This window comes from Drosophila biarmipes, unplaced genomic scaffold (genome assembly GCF_025231255.1).
Source record: "Drosophila biarmipes strain raj3 unplaced genomic scaffold, RU_DBia_V1.1 ptg000005l, whole genome shotgun sequence".
Classification (NCBI taxonomy): Eukaryota; Metazoa; Arthropoda; class Insecta; order Diptera; family Drosophilidae; genus Drosophila; species Drosophila biarmipes.
The window spans coordinates 2504574-2521121 of NW_026114527.1; the positions used below are offsets into that span (position 1 = coordinate 2504574).

Sequence of the window (16548 nt, forward strand, 5' to 3'; positions counted from 1 at the left end):
TTTCTCCTAATTCCGTGGATTCCTGTAGGCAGTCTCTGTCCGCTCCCCGAGGGGGCGGAGACTTCTCTCGTTTGCCGGCTGGGTACGACGGCGACACTCGAGAGTGCCTTCTCCTCTGCGACCACAATCCCAACAAAAGAGGACTCTGGGATTGCGACATGAGGCTGACCGGTAACCCTCCTGGGCACAATTCCTGCAAGCAAGACTAAAACTCGGCACCATTGACATGTTCCCCACTCGAGGAACTGATTGTGGAACTGTGGCTGGAGTGCGAAATTTTGTTGACCTGTTGGTGATGCTCCCGCATACGCTGGGATCTCGTACTCGTAAACCCTCGGCGCTAGCTGTGGTTCGGCCAACATTTTGGCATGGCTTCCTGTAGTGACCTCGTAGTTTACCGCTAAAGTGGTATGTTGCTCCAAAGTGGTGAAGTCGTGCCTGCTTGGGTACATCTGATACTCCGGTTAGAGATTTTCATAGATGCGTTCCAACTCCTGCTCCGCATTATACTCCGCTCTGTGCATCATGAGTCTGATGTTGACTAGGTATTGTTTGAAAATCTCTCCTCGTCACTGATCTCTGGTGCGGATCTCATCGGCGAGTCGCTGAAAGTACCTGGGTGGCAGAAAGAAGTCAAGAAACGCCTTCTTGAAGTCCGTCCAAGATTTTCCTAGCAGCTGGCTTGTCCGAAACCAGTGCTCAGCTGTCTCCGTCAAAAGACCAGGGATGGCCTGCGGCATCTTCTCCACGTCAACTTCGTATGTGGTGGCTCGTTCCTCGAGGTGCTGGATGAAGGTGATGGGGTCCGTGGTTCCGTCAAAAGTGATTAATCAATTCTTTAGCTTCTCCGCTAGCGTGGCTTCGGACATCTCTGCTTTCTTGGAAAAAAATATCCCGCCGGACCGGTTGATCGTCCCGATTATTAAAAGCAGCCAGCCGGCTTCTCATTTCCTCAACTGTTCCGGTTGCTTCCAAGAAAAACTCCTTCAGAAGCGCCTCCAATTCCCGCTTCCGGAGATACGAAATCCAACGCGCGCCCATATTGCTGTGAAATAATAATTAACTGGCAAACGACAGAAAAAAATTTCGATAGGACGAGAGAAATTCTTGAACGAGGTTCAAACGAGGTTCGTTAAAACCTTCATCGAAAATTTAAACTATTTGTCACCGAGAATTTACTGAATTCCCACGTGCAACGATGGTGACCACCATCCGATGTCAAACGTCGAATTAATTCCTAAATTTTCTCGAAGGTGATTGAATTTTGTTCGACGACGAGGTATTTTTTTCTTAATTTTTCACGACGATGTTTTAGAGAGCTGCCGATACACGTGTTGACTCGGCGCAGGTTGTATGAGAAGCCCCCAACCGATGGGATCCCGTTGCCTGTACTCGATCGACTCGTGCTCGTGTGAGAGAGACGACGATGAGAGTAAAAACGAAAAACAAAATAGCTGCGCTGTGGGGAGAATACGTTACCTTTTCCCCACCTCGTGCTTTCGAAACTCTCGTGACCTGAGTTGGATAACCTAGAGGGCTCTCGCTCTCTGTCTCTCCGATTATCTGCCTGTATGTGTTTCTTCCTCACGTGATTTGCTGCTCACCTGATCTTGGAACCAATAATCTCTGATTTTAGGTTATGTACTTTGCTCTGCTTAGAAATAAATTTATGTATGTCTGCGTGCGTTAGAAATTTCACGCTGTGTGTGGGTATACTTTTGTTCTCCCGAATGTGCCATGTGCTCTGCTTAAATTCTAAGTTTTTTTCTTTCTGAGGTTATGTTCGATGCGCTGGTATATTTTATAAATATAAATATAAATATAAATATATATATATATATATATATATATATATATATATATATTTCCAAGTTTTCTGCCCCTATACATTTTTGTGTCCTTCGATATATGACTCTCCTTACGTTCCGACTAAAAAATTTATCCACTAAGTGACTGAACCGAAAATTTTCAAACTCCATGTTCCAAGATGGGTCCTTACGCCATATTTAGGTCGTCTAAAATTTCGTAAACCCCATGTCCCTGTTCGGGCGCCACTCTGTAAAGAAGTCTAGTAGGCTGGGATATACTCAGTCCCGCCAGGGTCTCTTTACCGAAAATATTTGTAAAGATATGGGACAAAAAGGTCTAGGACGAAAATCGGTTTGCTGGCGTGAGATGTAGAGTGCCAGCCACCGGGGTACGGAGTGAGAGAAATTGTTTTTTCGGTGTCTGTAGCAGAGTGAAAAGGGTCAGCGGTAACGCGCATTTTGGCCTGGCTCATAGCATTCGCTACGAGAAGGTCGAGAGAGAGGGGATCGATTATATAGACAACTTTTCTAGGGCTGAATTTATGGCCTAAAATATAGGCATTTGTCTTAGAATATCTATATTTATGCGTGGCCAGCTGATTGTATTCTTTTCCTACGAGTTGTATTAAAATCAGGCGAGAAATATTTTACATTTATTAGAGCATTTTTATTTCTTGGTTCATGTTTTTCTCAGTGCTCGCAGGTTAACGGGTTAGGTTAGGTCATGGTTTATAAATTCTAGCCTACTCTGGGCGAAGCCGCATAGAGGCCTTCGAGAAATTTCTCATTGCACGGGACTCTCGCTGGCCAAAATGCGGTTCACTCCACTCACTCACCCGTCTCGCTATCACGCACACACACACGCGTGACTCCGTGTGCTCCGCCGCTGGTCCTGGGCCGGCACACTCTCCTCGAGGTCGTCTAGGTAAACTCCTTCCTGGGTCACTTGGCACAAGTCACTCGACTGTCTTTTGGCGGGAACGCGAACGGCTCTCGTTGTCCACATGAATTTGCTCTGCTCGCACTTCTGATCCCGTGCGCCTCGTGTCTAAGAGTGTCAAGCTCTGTCCCCGCGTTTTGTTCAAGTTTTCGGCTGCTCCGGGTTTTTTCCACTTCTCGAAGTTTCGGTACTCCTTTTCTCTCGCTCTTCTCTTGGCGCGTGCCAATTTTCGGATGTTGTTTTCCTCCTCGATCGCATGGCCTCTCTTGCTTGCTCCTGTGCGGCGCTGCTCACGCGTGCACTTTTCGTGGTGAATATTTCGTTGCTCTCCTGATGTGTGTGTGTGGCTACTGCTGATGCGAGAACGGAGGGGGAAAGCTTAACAGAACCTATCGCTTGGGCTTAGCTAAGATAATTCTTGTGTTCCAATATAACTACAAATCTTATAATTATAGGTTAAGCTTTCATATTAAATGCCCTTTACGCTGGCTGGCGTTGTTGCTGCCGCTGGTTGCCGTTTTGTTGGCGACGCCTTTGGGCGTTGCGGCTGGCGATGTTGTAGCTACTGGCTCTATTTGTGAGGGGTCAAACGACTCCTCACTGTACTATTAAACATTCAATTCAAACCAAGCATGAAGATCCAGTATATAGGAAACCCTATAAATACTCTCAAACTTTTGACGAATAAGTCAATAAACAAATAAATGAAATGATTGAACAGGGAATAATTCGTAAATCAAAATCTCCCTATTGTTCACCAATCTGGATAGTTCCAAAAAAGAGCGATGCATCAGGAAAATGAAATTCAGATTAGTAGTAAACTACAGAAATTTAAACGAAATCACTATCAATGATAAATTCCCAATACCTAGAATGGACGATATATTGGACAAATTAGGAAGATGTAAATATTTCACAACCATTGATTTAGCTAAAGGATTCCATCAAATTTAAATGGAACAAGAAACACTAGCTAAAACGGCATTCTCAACAAAACAAGGTCATTACGAATATACTCGAATGCCATTTGGCCTTAAAAACGCCCCCCCTACTTTCCAAAGATGTATGAACAATTTATTAGAAGATTTAATCTATAAAGATTGTTTAGTATATCTAGATGATATTATAATTTTTCCACTTCATTGGAAGAACACATTCAATCATTGAAAAAAGTATTCCAAAAATTACGAGATGCTAATTTAATGATAAATTAGATAAATGTGAGTTTATGAAAAAAGAAACCGAATTCCTAGGTCACGTAGTAACTACTACAGGTATAAAACCAAACCCAAGGAAAATAAGTGACATTTTAAATTTCCCCATACCAAAGACCCCAAAAGCAATTAAATCATTTCTAGGACTGTGTGGTTTTCGAATTTCGCAAATATTGTAAAGCCTAATACCATGAAATTAAAAAAAGGTGCAACAATTAATATTAAAGACAAACCATACGTAGAAGCATTTGAAAAAATGAAAGTCTTAATAACATCTTACCCGATTTCAAATTATCCCAACTTTAGCAAACCATTTTCTTTGACAACAGACGCAAGTAACATGGAGATAGGAGCAGTACTATCACAAAATCATAAACCAGTTTGTTATGCCAGCAGAACTCTTAACGAACATGAAATATATTATGCTACGATAGAAAAAGAACTTTTGGCAATCGTATGGGCTACCAAATGTTTGAGACCACATTTATTCGGCAGGTCTTTCGAAATATTAAGCGACCAACAAGCTTTAGTTTGGTTAAACAATATCAAAGAACCAAATATGAAATTACAAAGATGGAAAATAAAGATAAAATATTTATAAGGAAAAGAGAATTACATAGCCGATGCATTATCTAGAACCAATATAGATGAAACCATGTTTACGGACAATGAACAGGACATACAAGACGAAATAGATAGTAACGCAGACGCAACAGTGCACAGCGCACAAGAAGACAATCAAAACTATATTTCTATTACCGAGAAACTATTCAATTATTTTTCTCGACAGATTGAATTGATTAAAGGAAACGAAGATACGACAGAAGTGACACACTATTTTAATAAATTTTAAATTAAAATTTTTTATAAGGAAATGACAGAAACTTCAGCGAAAGAAATAATTAAAGAGTATTTATGTACCAAAAAGAGTGCAATTTATTTCCATGACGACTCAGATTTTATTATATTCCAGAAAGCTTATGCAGAAATTATAAGTGCAAATCTTTTGACGAAACTAGTGAGATGTACAACAAGACTTGAAGATGTTCTGACGTACACAAACTTTAAAGAAAAAATTCTAAAACGACACAAAGAACTTCTACACCCAGGGATTGAGAAAACTTCCAAATGGTTCAGAGAAAAATATTATTTCCCTGACTATCAAAAATTAATTCAAAATATAATAAATGAATGTGAAATTTGTAATATTGCCAAAACAGAACATAGAAATACTAAAATGACATTTGAAATTACCCCAGAAATTCAGAAAATAAGGGAAAAATTTGTTATGGATTTTTATATGGTAGGCAACCAACAGTTTTTATCATGCATAGACGTATATTCTAAATTTGCTACTGTAGTGGAAGTAACAGGTAGAGATTGGAAGCCAAAAGAGCAATTATGAAAGTATCCAATGAAATGGGAAATACCCAAGAAATTAAAGCATTTATGTGCGTAGCTTTACATAATTGGTTAAACTCAGAAGGAGTCCAAATTCAAATAACAACTATTAAAAATTGTATTTCAGATATAGAAAGATCCCACAAAACAGTAAATGAAAAGTTAAGAATCATCGGAAGTGAATCAGATATCGAGAATAGATATACCAAATTCGAACTAATCCTTTATATTTACAATCATAAAACCAAACATAATGCTAAAAATCAGACACCAGCTGATATTTTTATGTATGCAGGAACACCAGATTACGACACACAAATGAAGAAAAGTAACAGAATTGAAAAATTAAATGAAAAACGCCATGACTATGAGATAGACCTAAAATATAAACAAGCACCATTAGTAAAATTTATAGCTACAAACCCATTTAAAAAAACAGAAAGTTGACGGAAAACATTTTGAAGAAACTAACAGAAGAAGAAAAATAGTACATAATAAGACAAAATTTAAAAAGAAAAAGAAAATTAATAAAAGCAAATATGATAATTATTCCAGGCCAACGGAAGGAAACGAACGGACCAATGAAACCAATAATTTTCTCTATTATTTTAGCAACTGTAATTCAATTGTCAAAGTATTGAGATAAAACCAATAAAATAATGGATACCTTATATTTAAAACAGGATCAGTAGAAATCCCAATTAATTACGAATATCATTATTTAAGCGTAAATATAACGCAAACCTAACAAACATTTAAAAACCTTTTGAAACAAGCCGAAGAACTCAATGATGTCGTTCAAATCCGATATTTAGTAGAGAAACTTAGAAGAGAAATTAATGGAATTACAATAGCTAGACGCAGTAAAAGAGGTTTATTTAACATTGTAGGATCTGTTTACAAAAATCTGTTCGGAACTTTAGATCAAGATGATAAGGATGAAATGGAATAGAAAATTAATAATTTAATAGACACTAGTGCCCAGAATACTGATTTAAATATGATCATAGATTTTATAAACAATGGAATTGAAATAATTACCAACCTTAAGGAAAAAGGAGAAAGACATCAACAGGTCAGCGTATTAATATTCAATTAACAACATTTCACCGAATATGTAGAAGACATAGAACTAGGAATGCAAATGACAAGGTTAAGGTTATTCAATCCAAAATTGCTAAAACATGATTATTTCAAAAATATTAACCCTGAAAATTATTAAAATTCAAAACCTCTACTTGGCTCAAAACTGACACAAATGAAATTTTGATTATTTCCCATATCTCTTCAGAGATAATCAAATCTCCTGTTTTTGAAATTATTCCTTATCCTGACGAATATAATAATATTCTAACAGAAAATATACTGGAAAAATATTTTCTTTATGAAGACAAAGTATTCAATAAAGAAACAGAGAAAATAGTAACTGACAAATGCATAAACGGAATAATTAAACAAGAAAATAACGAATGTAAATTCACTAAAACTTATAAAAACTTCCAAATTAATTATGTTGAACCCAATATTTTATTGACGTGGAACATCCCTAAAACATTGCTAAGTCAAAATTGCATTAAAAATTAAATTTCTATTGTCGGAAGTAATATCGTTAAAATCCTTAATTGTTCAATATAATTAGATGAATACACTCTTTCAAACTCAATGTTAGATTACACAGAGCGTTTATATAAGTAATAATATAACAAAATTGGAACCATTGTCCTATATCCAAACAAAAGAAATAATTGAATCACATACAAGATATTATAATGTATTTCAAACAATTACTTTAACAACTTTTGTAGTTATTATTATAAACATTTTATTGCATTTATAGTATAAATTTAAGAGCATACCAAGAAAACTTATTGTAAAATATGTCAAATCAATAGAAGAAACACCACAGAATACAGAAGATGTAAACGATCTACCTAATCAAATTAACGTAGAAGAAAACATTATGTTATACCCAAGATTATCCACCTGCGGACAGGCCAAATTCAACGGATGGGGGAGTGACATATCCATAGTTCAACGTACTCCTATGCACATGTCTACACACCCACACATACACACAGTCACCCTCGAGACACCCTTTAAGAAATAATAATCAAGTCACCCTCTAAGAAATAAGAATCCAAATTTAATTGTAAGTAAGCCAATGGAAAATTACCAAGCTTTAAACAAGCCACAGGAAAATTACCATGAAACAAAAACCTCATTGTAGACTAATCAATTAGAACGAGCCGCTGTTCAGACTATTGGCACGATCCCACAATTCAGGATACTCAGATTTCGGGACCCAAGTCTGGAGTCTAAACTCCAAAGTTAGAGAGTCACTCAATAGCAACAAAACCCACTCACAAAAAGCTCTAAAGCTCAAAACCGAGGTATGATCGTAAATGAAGTAGGAGTTGGAGAGCGAGTTCAGTTTGAGATTTGTCAATAGCAAGTCGGTCTTCTTTAAATATAAAAATTGTAACCAGTTTAAGAATAAGAAATTAAATAAAGTTTTTTTTTGACTTAAACTTATGATGGAAGAATTTAATTTTTTATATATATATTTTAATTACCTAAGAACTAGAGAGAGGATGCAAACATAATTTATTATATATTAAATTAGTTGTAAGTAAGCAGAATGAAAAAAATTGAGCTTTTATTATTTGTGGTATATGTGTTGGTGTTAATGTTCATTAAAGAAGTAGTAGCAGTAGAAGCAAAAACTAAACATGATCAAAAAATTGCATATAAAATTGATTCTAAATACTTGGCATTTAATCCCATAAGTAGTATGAAAGTCAAAGATATAACTGCCCATTTCCCCCTCACTAATTATCATATTATTGGCCCCACCCCACTAAATAGCATATACGCTTGCTGGGGCAATTATCAAAATACAATTATTAATTGATTTTAATGAGTTTAGAGGTTATAAAAATGTCACTTTTTATGGACATAAAGAGTATACTTAATTGCCCCTATCGGACCCACATCCCCAAGTGATTATATTGAACATGTATCCTCTTCTTTATTTTGAGCAATTACAGTCTTGTCAGAAAGGTGCACGTGAGATAGGTCCCAAACTTTTACTGGAATATATCCGATCGTGTTGGGTAAAGTGAGATCAGGTATACTTTTGTCTTATCATCACAGGTGTTGCTTTGCACTTGAGGAAAGTTGCACTGCCAAAGTATGCAAAGGTTGTTATCTTAGAGAAACATGACCGATCGTATTTGGAAATAATGAGGGTATTTAATTGGAATGTAAACGGTTGCAAAGTGTTAAAGTGTAAAAAGTGTGTTCCAAAAACAATCTTTATACAAAAAAGTTGTTAAGACTTACGACCTCAGAGCCTATTTATACAAACCTGTTGTAAATGTGTTTTATCTAAAATACTAAAAATAAATATTAACAAGAAAGGAAGTTAACTTCGGCAAGCCGAAATTCGTATACCCTTGCACCGAAGATATAATTTTTCTATATTGTTTTACCACTAATTTTCCGATTGTTCCTATGGGAGCTATATGATATAGTCGGCCGATTTTGATAAAATTTAATTCGAAATTTAAAAATTTTATATCCAAGCTTATAAAGGTATATGTTAAAAAAAAAGAAAGATATAATTTTTTTTTTAAACTTTTCCCCGATAGTTCCTATGGGAGCTATAAGATATATTTGTACGCTCCGGCTGGTTCCGACTTATATACTACCTGCAATAGAAAGAAGACTTTTGGGAAAGTTTCAGCCCGATAGCTTTAAAACTGAGAGGCTAGTTTGCGTAGAAACGGACGGACAGAGGGACGGACAGACGGACATGGCTAGATCGACTCGTCTTGTGAAGCTGATCAGGAATATATATAAAGGAATATATATAAAGAGTACAAACAGGAACTGTTAACCAACCGCCTAGCAAGACTATGAGGTTGAACAACATTGAAGAGGAAAATTTTTAGGGCAAACTCAGGAGTAGGGTTACCATACCTAATAAGACAGGATAATAAAATAATCGAAAAATTAAAGATATTAATTGATACGGGGGCAACTTCTTTTTATATTAAAACAGGAATTTATGAGAACAAAAATGAACTACCAATATATAAAAGAGTATCAACTGTGAATGGATATTCAATAATTAAGTTTTACCATATAACTATTTTCGATACTATTAACTATTTTTCTATACTTTTTAGATGGGCTAGATTCAGATTTACTTGTTGGCTACAACCTATTGAAAAAAAATCGGAGCTGTAATTGATACAGAAAAAGGAGTAATAAAGTATAATGGAAAGGAAGAAAAATTAAATTACGATAACGGTAATATTTTCAACAAACATTATTTGAAAGAAAAAAACACCATTCTTCCGTTAAAAGAATTTATAATAAAAAAAATACATTAATCAAAAGCCTCAAATCAGATCCGAATCGGAAGAGGGAAATCAAAGTGAATTTAGTTGGGGAAACATAAATCCTGAACACGCCGTCGTTGAATTATCCGACAAAAATATCATTTTGAAATATAAAAAATCCTGAACGCGCCGTCGTCGGAATATCCGACAAAAATAAAAGTTTGGGATACAAAAATCCTGAAAGCGCCGTCGTAGAGGTATCCGACAACCAAAAAATTAACAATATAAAGAATTCATCCTCATATCAAAGAAAAGATTTGGAGGACAAAAAAATTAAATATTATTAATAAAGAACATTCAAAAATAAATATGCAGATTCATTTTAGGACGAAAATGATAGGGCTATTTGTAGTAAGCAATACCTTTATGCTCTATCAGCCTCAGATTTTGTGGGTTTTAACGAAGATGGAATTCCCAAACTTGGACTAGTAATAGATTATAAGAAACTTAACGAAAACACCAAACCGGATAGATATCCAATACAGGATCTCTCCGTAATTTTGTTAAACCTCGGGAAGGCTAAATACTTTTCCACAATTGATTTGGAATCAGGATTCCACCAAATTCTCATTAATGAAACAGACATTTAAAAAACCTCATTCACAATACATAATGGAAAATACGAATTCCTGAGAATGCCATTTGGGTTAATGAGCCAGCTGTAAGAGCTTTCAACGAGCTCAAAAATAATTTCATCGCACAAGTAGAGTAAGTTCAACGCAATTATAGTACAAAATGTACTTTAACCAATGGCTTCTAGCAGCCAGATGGTTAATGTAAGCGATTTAATAGCACAAATACTTAATAATAAATTGAGTCTTTTAAGGAATGAAATCGCGAGTTCAAAGACACAATTAAATCACAATGTAAAGAAGGTTGAGGAATTCAAGGTGGGAGCTGTTGATCCAAACGTAAGGTGCGATACTTCTTTTGAAACATGGCGAACAACACGTGTATCGACCTATGAACTGCAAACATAATAACTAACTCGTCAAGCCTGGGTTTACTTTCATTTACCTTAAGTTTTCCTTACATCTTATAACGGTTGGAAAGCTTGGTTCAGAACTTCAATTTGTACGGCTGTAAGCGTCTATGCTGTGCATATTCTGGTGCACTGGAAAACTGTATGTGGATCGGCTCGAGTAGGCCGGCTCCACGAGTGGGCCAAAACGAATACCAGCCAAAAAGCGCTGCGCACCCCTAATTTCGTTTATGAAAAAGTATACGTTTATTGAGAATTCTAAATTCCCTATGCTCACCTAATTAGTTTTTCAACCATCGGTTGGAGATTGCGATCGGTGCCATCGAAGTTCCGCCAGCCACTTTGAGCATTTGGAAATAGCTTTGTGGTGGTTCACTTATTGGTCTGGTTGTCTTGTTGGGTGGTTATAAAGCCCAATGTGGTGCATGCATATAAACACACGTGGACTTAGCACTCCTTTGCATAATTCGGTTAGATTAAGATTAGATTAAAATGCGTGTGCTTCGGCCGAAAGATCAGAAATAAGACAACGAAAAAAAGCAAATGGCGGGCGCAAGCCCTCTGACAAGCAGTGTTAGAAAATACTAAATTATCGTTTGGTATTTTCTAGCATATGTGGTTGCCACAAGGTACGGAACCAGTAGCTGTTTTTTTTTTATATGCTAAAAATTACAAGAATCTTTTCCTAATAATTTCACACGTCTGCAGCACAGGATTAATCTGTAGTATTAACAAAAAATATAAAACCTGAAAAAGGTGTCTACTGTTACTAAATATCTTTTGCGTTATATGTTCCTAAGTCTTTTCCGTTTAGATCCTCCAGTAAATAGAGAGAGTTTCCCAATCTTTGCTTAACACGGACCTTTAGTCCTACCGGTGCAAGTTTAGGATTAAAGTGGGCGGCGGCATTGCTAAGGGTGAAGTTTCGTTTAATTACCTCGTCTTCTACCTGAAAAGATCGAGGCCTGGATCAGAGCTTACAGGATTGCACATTCTTTTTATAGGCTTTGTCTAAATGCTTTTGGAGAATTGGTCTTGTCGGATTAGTAGAAAGTAACTTTGATTAGGCATTTAGATTTTTGAGTAACTTATAATCTTTTCCGTGACAAATCATATGCTGCCCGAAGACAACAAAGAATGAAGAATGAACAGCTTATACTACTATAAGTGTGGGTAATGCCATGGTTAGAAAGAAAAGAAGAAATTCATGACTTTTGTATTGATAACCATTATCGCTTAACCTCAGGCGTTCCGTAACTATCACAAATTTCTTCTTTCATGTGTGACACAACGACTTGAGTAGTAAACTTCTTTACCGGCTTGAGAAACGTGAATTTCGTGAGTACTAAACAGATTCCTATATTAATTTTTTTCATTCTTGGGAAAGTACCAACAAAGTCTTTGAAATACTCGTTCGCTAACAATTTGTTGTCCTATTGGTGGCTTAAGTTTCTGCGTGGGGTATTTTAATGTTCTACAAATTTCACAGTTGTTGATATAATTAAACGTCCACAACCATACGCGGCCAGTAAAACATTCTTCGAATGTTTTCCAAACATTTGGCTATACCGCAGTGAGAGGAAGACGGATGATCGTGAGCTGCGTTGATTACATCTTCTGTAAGCTCGACCGGAACCACAAGCTTCCAGGAGTCTTCCGGAGGCTCGGAGGAACTGTTAGAAAACCAACCCTATGATAAAGAAAACCATCTATGACTTGAAAATCCGGCAGTTGAGACTGCATTAGCTTTTCTTTAAGTTTTGAATAGCTGGAGGATTGAAAGAATTCGGATTCCAAATCAATTTCTGAGAGAACATCGATATCAATTATGGCAAGGCCTTCATCGGATTCAAAAGAACTTGAAATGGCAACGGCTACTATATTTTCACTACCTCGACGATGTTCTATGCTAAAATTAAATCCTTGAAGTTTGAGTGCACACCGAGCAAGTCTTCCTTGAAAGTCTTGCTGCGTCATGAGCCATCGGAGGCTTGCATGATCAGTCACAACAGTAAATTCATGACCCTCAATATACATTTGAAATCTTTTAATAGCTAAAACTACTGCTAAGCATTCAAGTTCCGTGGTAGAGTAATTCTTTTGAGATCTATTGAGATCTTCTTAGACATATATGCAATAGGGCGTTCTATTCCGTTTTCATCACATTAAGCTAGAAGCGCTCCCACACCATTGATCAAGGCAACACACTGCACTATAAACGGTTTTTCGTAATTGGGATGTACTAATAGTGGAGCAGTGGTCAGAGCATTTTCCAATTGTTCAAAAGAAACTTGGGCGTTGTCATTCAAGTAAATTTTTTTTTCGTCGCAACAACTCGGTTGAATGGAGGGTTTATTCAGAATATTGGTTAATAAACCGGTCATCCCGAAGAATCTCTTAAGTTGACGTTTGGTCTCAGGAAGAGGAAAGTTGGACACGGCGGTTACTTTATTGGGATTCACTTGCAAAGTTCCCTCTCCAACTATGTACCCTAAGTAGACGATTTTCTTTAAACAAAACTGACTTTTGGCGATATTAATAGTAAGACCTGCCTATCGAAGTTGCGTAGCGACTACGGCCAGATGAGAAAGATGCTCTTCGAAACTTGAAGACTTGACTAATAGGTCATCTAAATATATCAACACGTGTGATTTCATTCTATTAGGTATTACTTTATTCATAAGTCTACAAAGTGTTTGCGGAGCATTAGTTAGTCCGAAAGGCATTCGTGTAAATTGATATAATGGACGGTTGGGTATAGTTATTGCGGGTTTTCGGAATTAATTCGCAGTGCAAATATTTCCGCTCTGCGCCGATAATAGTTAGTAGGGGATAATTTTGAAGGTTCGTGAGAGCTCTGTAGTGTTTTTAATTAACTTATAGTTGGGTTTGTTTGTCGAGTCAGGTTGAGAGTTACTTAAATTAGAAGATGGTAGATGATTAGTTCCTTCTATTGATGCTGAGTTTGAAACAGGATATCCACCAGTCATAATTGATGGACATCCTCATACGAGTTTTCCAATGGGGGATTACACTTCAAGCAACTAGGCTTATAAGTGTTAGGACGAACACAACCATAGCAAATTATGCGTCTGGCTTTGTGGCAATCATGATATCTGTGGATATCATGATATCATGATATTCCGGAAACTAGTACGTTGGCAAATAGTCAAACTATTTATCCTATAGATTAAGTCTTTAACAGATATGTCATTGGCCATGCCAGTAAACTTCACATTCCAATTAAAAATAACTCTAGAAACTTTGTTAGGACGATATACGGCTTCTGTCAAAGGATCATCTGAAGGCAATCGTATACTAGAGGCTTGGTTACTAGCAACTCTGCTTGCATTGGATCGATTTAAGTTGCCAGGATTTTTTACAGGAATATCATTTCGCGGATTTTGGGAATTATTATCCAACTGAAGGTTTCGCATCGTGCTACTGATCTCATCCGCTACTGCTGCAACCATGGTAACGCGAAAGGTTTCTAAGGAGTCTGCTGTACTCGAGTTTTGGAAATGCACGGACGCTCGGTTGATCTATGTGTTGTGTTTTGACTTCTCAAGCTAGAGTGTGCTTTTTGATTCGTTGAGTTCTGATTGGAATTCGCTCTTGTGCTTGGTCTAGTTCGGTATACGGCACCAGTAGCTTGATTGGCAGAAGCACCTCGAACTTCCCTATTACTATCATTAGTAGATCTATTCGGTTGAGCAGCAGGAAAGGTTATCAGTTGTACCAGGGTACAAGCAATTGGCAAAGCGGACAAGTTTCATTAGTTCCAAACCAAAGTACCACGCATGTTCTAAGAAATTTAGTGTCTCTCCAAAAACTATTCAGCTAAACAAATCTCAAACCAGTAATGACTTAATGTTTGATCTCTAGAAATACAATCTTGCTTGCTAGAAATTTCCAAGAAAGTTAATCTCTAATGACTTTTCTTTGGTGTATCAAATCTGATTAATACAAGAATAATGTTGCTTGGTGCGAATTCGAGCTTTTCCCAAATCTCACATTCCGATTATTGTTGATGGGGAATTAGGATTGAGCGATAACATAATCTAGGTTCAGCACATGCAAGAATGTGCGATGTCTGAATTCCGACGGATCACCTTAAGGCTCAAATTAAGACACTATACAAAAAATTGGATTTTACTTCAGAATATTTCTTTGGGTAGCGACACGAAATATTAACTCTGATATCTTCTCAAGATACGGTATTTTCCAGATTTCCGATCGCTACACGTTGGGTGCCAAAGAATATGTAACGAACACGGCAATGTGTGCGGGTACCTGGCAACGTACTGTGCCTACAGGGTCGGCATTGCTCAGGGAAAATAGGTGTGCCCAAAAAATCTAATTTTTTACTTAGTGTGAGGAATTGGAGGTGTCATTTAATTCCTCTTCAAAACCCACCCAACCTTGCATAGGTTCGCTTTGCGTATGTGACCAATGCCCTTATTAATGATGCATAGTTACCTCAGGTGTCCCAATTCGCAATCAAATTTACTTCATTTTATACTTCATTCTCAAATACGTACCAAAATTCAATTAAAGATAAGTTGCCCATGGCGGCTGCTTATGATTTACTTAACGTTAGCTTGCCCATGGCAGATGCTTATGATTTGCTTAACGTTAGCTTGCCCATAGCAGATGCTTATGATTTGCTTAACGTTAGCTTGCCCAGGGCAGATTAACCATATAAAGGGTACAAATGACTTCATTTAGGTTCTTCATTCAAAAATTTACGTTAACAATTAAGTTTTAAAAATAAAAAAGGTAGTCTTCAACAAAATAGCACGGGTGTCGAAACTTGAATCTATTGTTATTCTATAATTATATTACTTGGCTCAGATTGATGTTAACAGACGGTTGGCTAAGCCGTACTTACAACATGAATACTTTAATTCTGTTTCCAGTGCAGTCGAATATGGCGAACAACACGTGTATCAATCTAGGAACTGCAAACATAATAACTAACTGGTTAAGGCTGGGTTTACTTTTATTTACCTTAAGTTTTCCTTACGTCTTACAACGGTTGGAAAGCTTGGCTCGAAACTTAAATTTGCACTGGTAAACTGTATGTGGCTCGGCTCGAGTAGTCCCGCTCCACGTGTTGGCAGCCAGAGTGGGCCAAAACGAGCACCAGGCGATTTGATCAAATAGCGCTGCGCACTCCTACTTTCGTTTATCCATTAGTACACAATTATTGAAAAATATTAAATTCCCAATGCTCACCTAATTAGTTTTTCAACTATAAGTTGGATGTTGCGATCGGTGCCAGCTAAATTACGCCAGCCACTTTCGGCGTTTGAATTTAGCTTTGTGGTGCTTCACTTATTAGTCTGTTTGTCTTGTTGGGCGGTTATTAAGCCCGAGGTGGTGAATATATATATACACACGTGGACTTAGCACTTCTTTGCAAAATTCGATTTGATTTAAAACGCGTGTGCTTTGGCCGAAATCAGAAATACGAGAACGAAAAAACGCAAATGGCGGGTGCAAGCCCTCTGACAAGCAGTGCTAGAAAATACGAAATTATCGTTTAGTATTTTCTAGGATGTGTGGTTGCCACCAGGTTGCGGAACCAATAGCGCTATTTTATATTTTTAAAAAATACAAGAATCTTTTCCTAATAATTTCACACCCCTACAATTTTTTTTCTACCAAAACGAATAAGCTCGTTGTCGGATGAAGCATTGCAGCGAGTTGAAGATATTTTTATGTACCTTGTATAAAAAAATATAAAAAAAAGTTTTTAATTGTGTTCTTTGTACCAGAAAGGCGTCATATAAAT

The 16548-nt window shown here is 36.9% G+C and overlaps 1 long non-coding RNA gene across 9 annotated transcripts in view; it reads right to left on the reverse strand.

The window, feature by feature from the left end:
- LOC127011664 (uncharacterized) overlaps positions 1–16252 on the reverse strand; it is an 84957-nt gene extending 68705 nt beyond the window's left edge. Inside the window, exons 1-4 of one of the 9 annotated variants that reach the window (XR_007764881.1) lie at positions 15990–16252; positions 15762–15929; positions 15643–15705; positions 15423–15581 (exon numbers count right to left, since the gene is read on the reverse strand). This is a non-coding gene — a long non-coding RNA (uncharacterized LOC127011664). Of the gene's footprint in view, positions 1–15422; positions 15582–15642; positions 15713–15761; positions 15933–15989 lie in introns of those variants that run through there. The other 8 variants (XR_007764875.1, XR_007764878.1, XR_007764879.1 and 5 more) reach the window with 8 other exon arrangements.
- Positions 16253–16548: the final 296 nt, after the last annotated feature.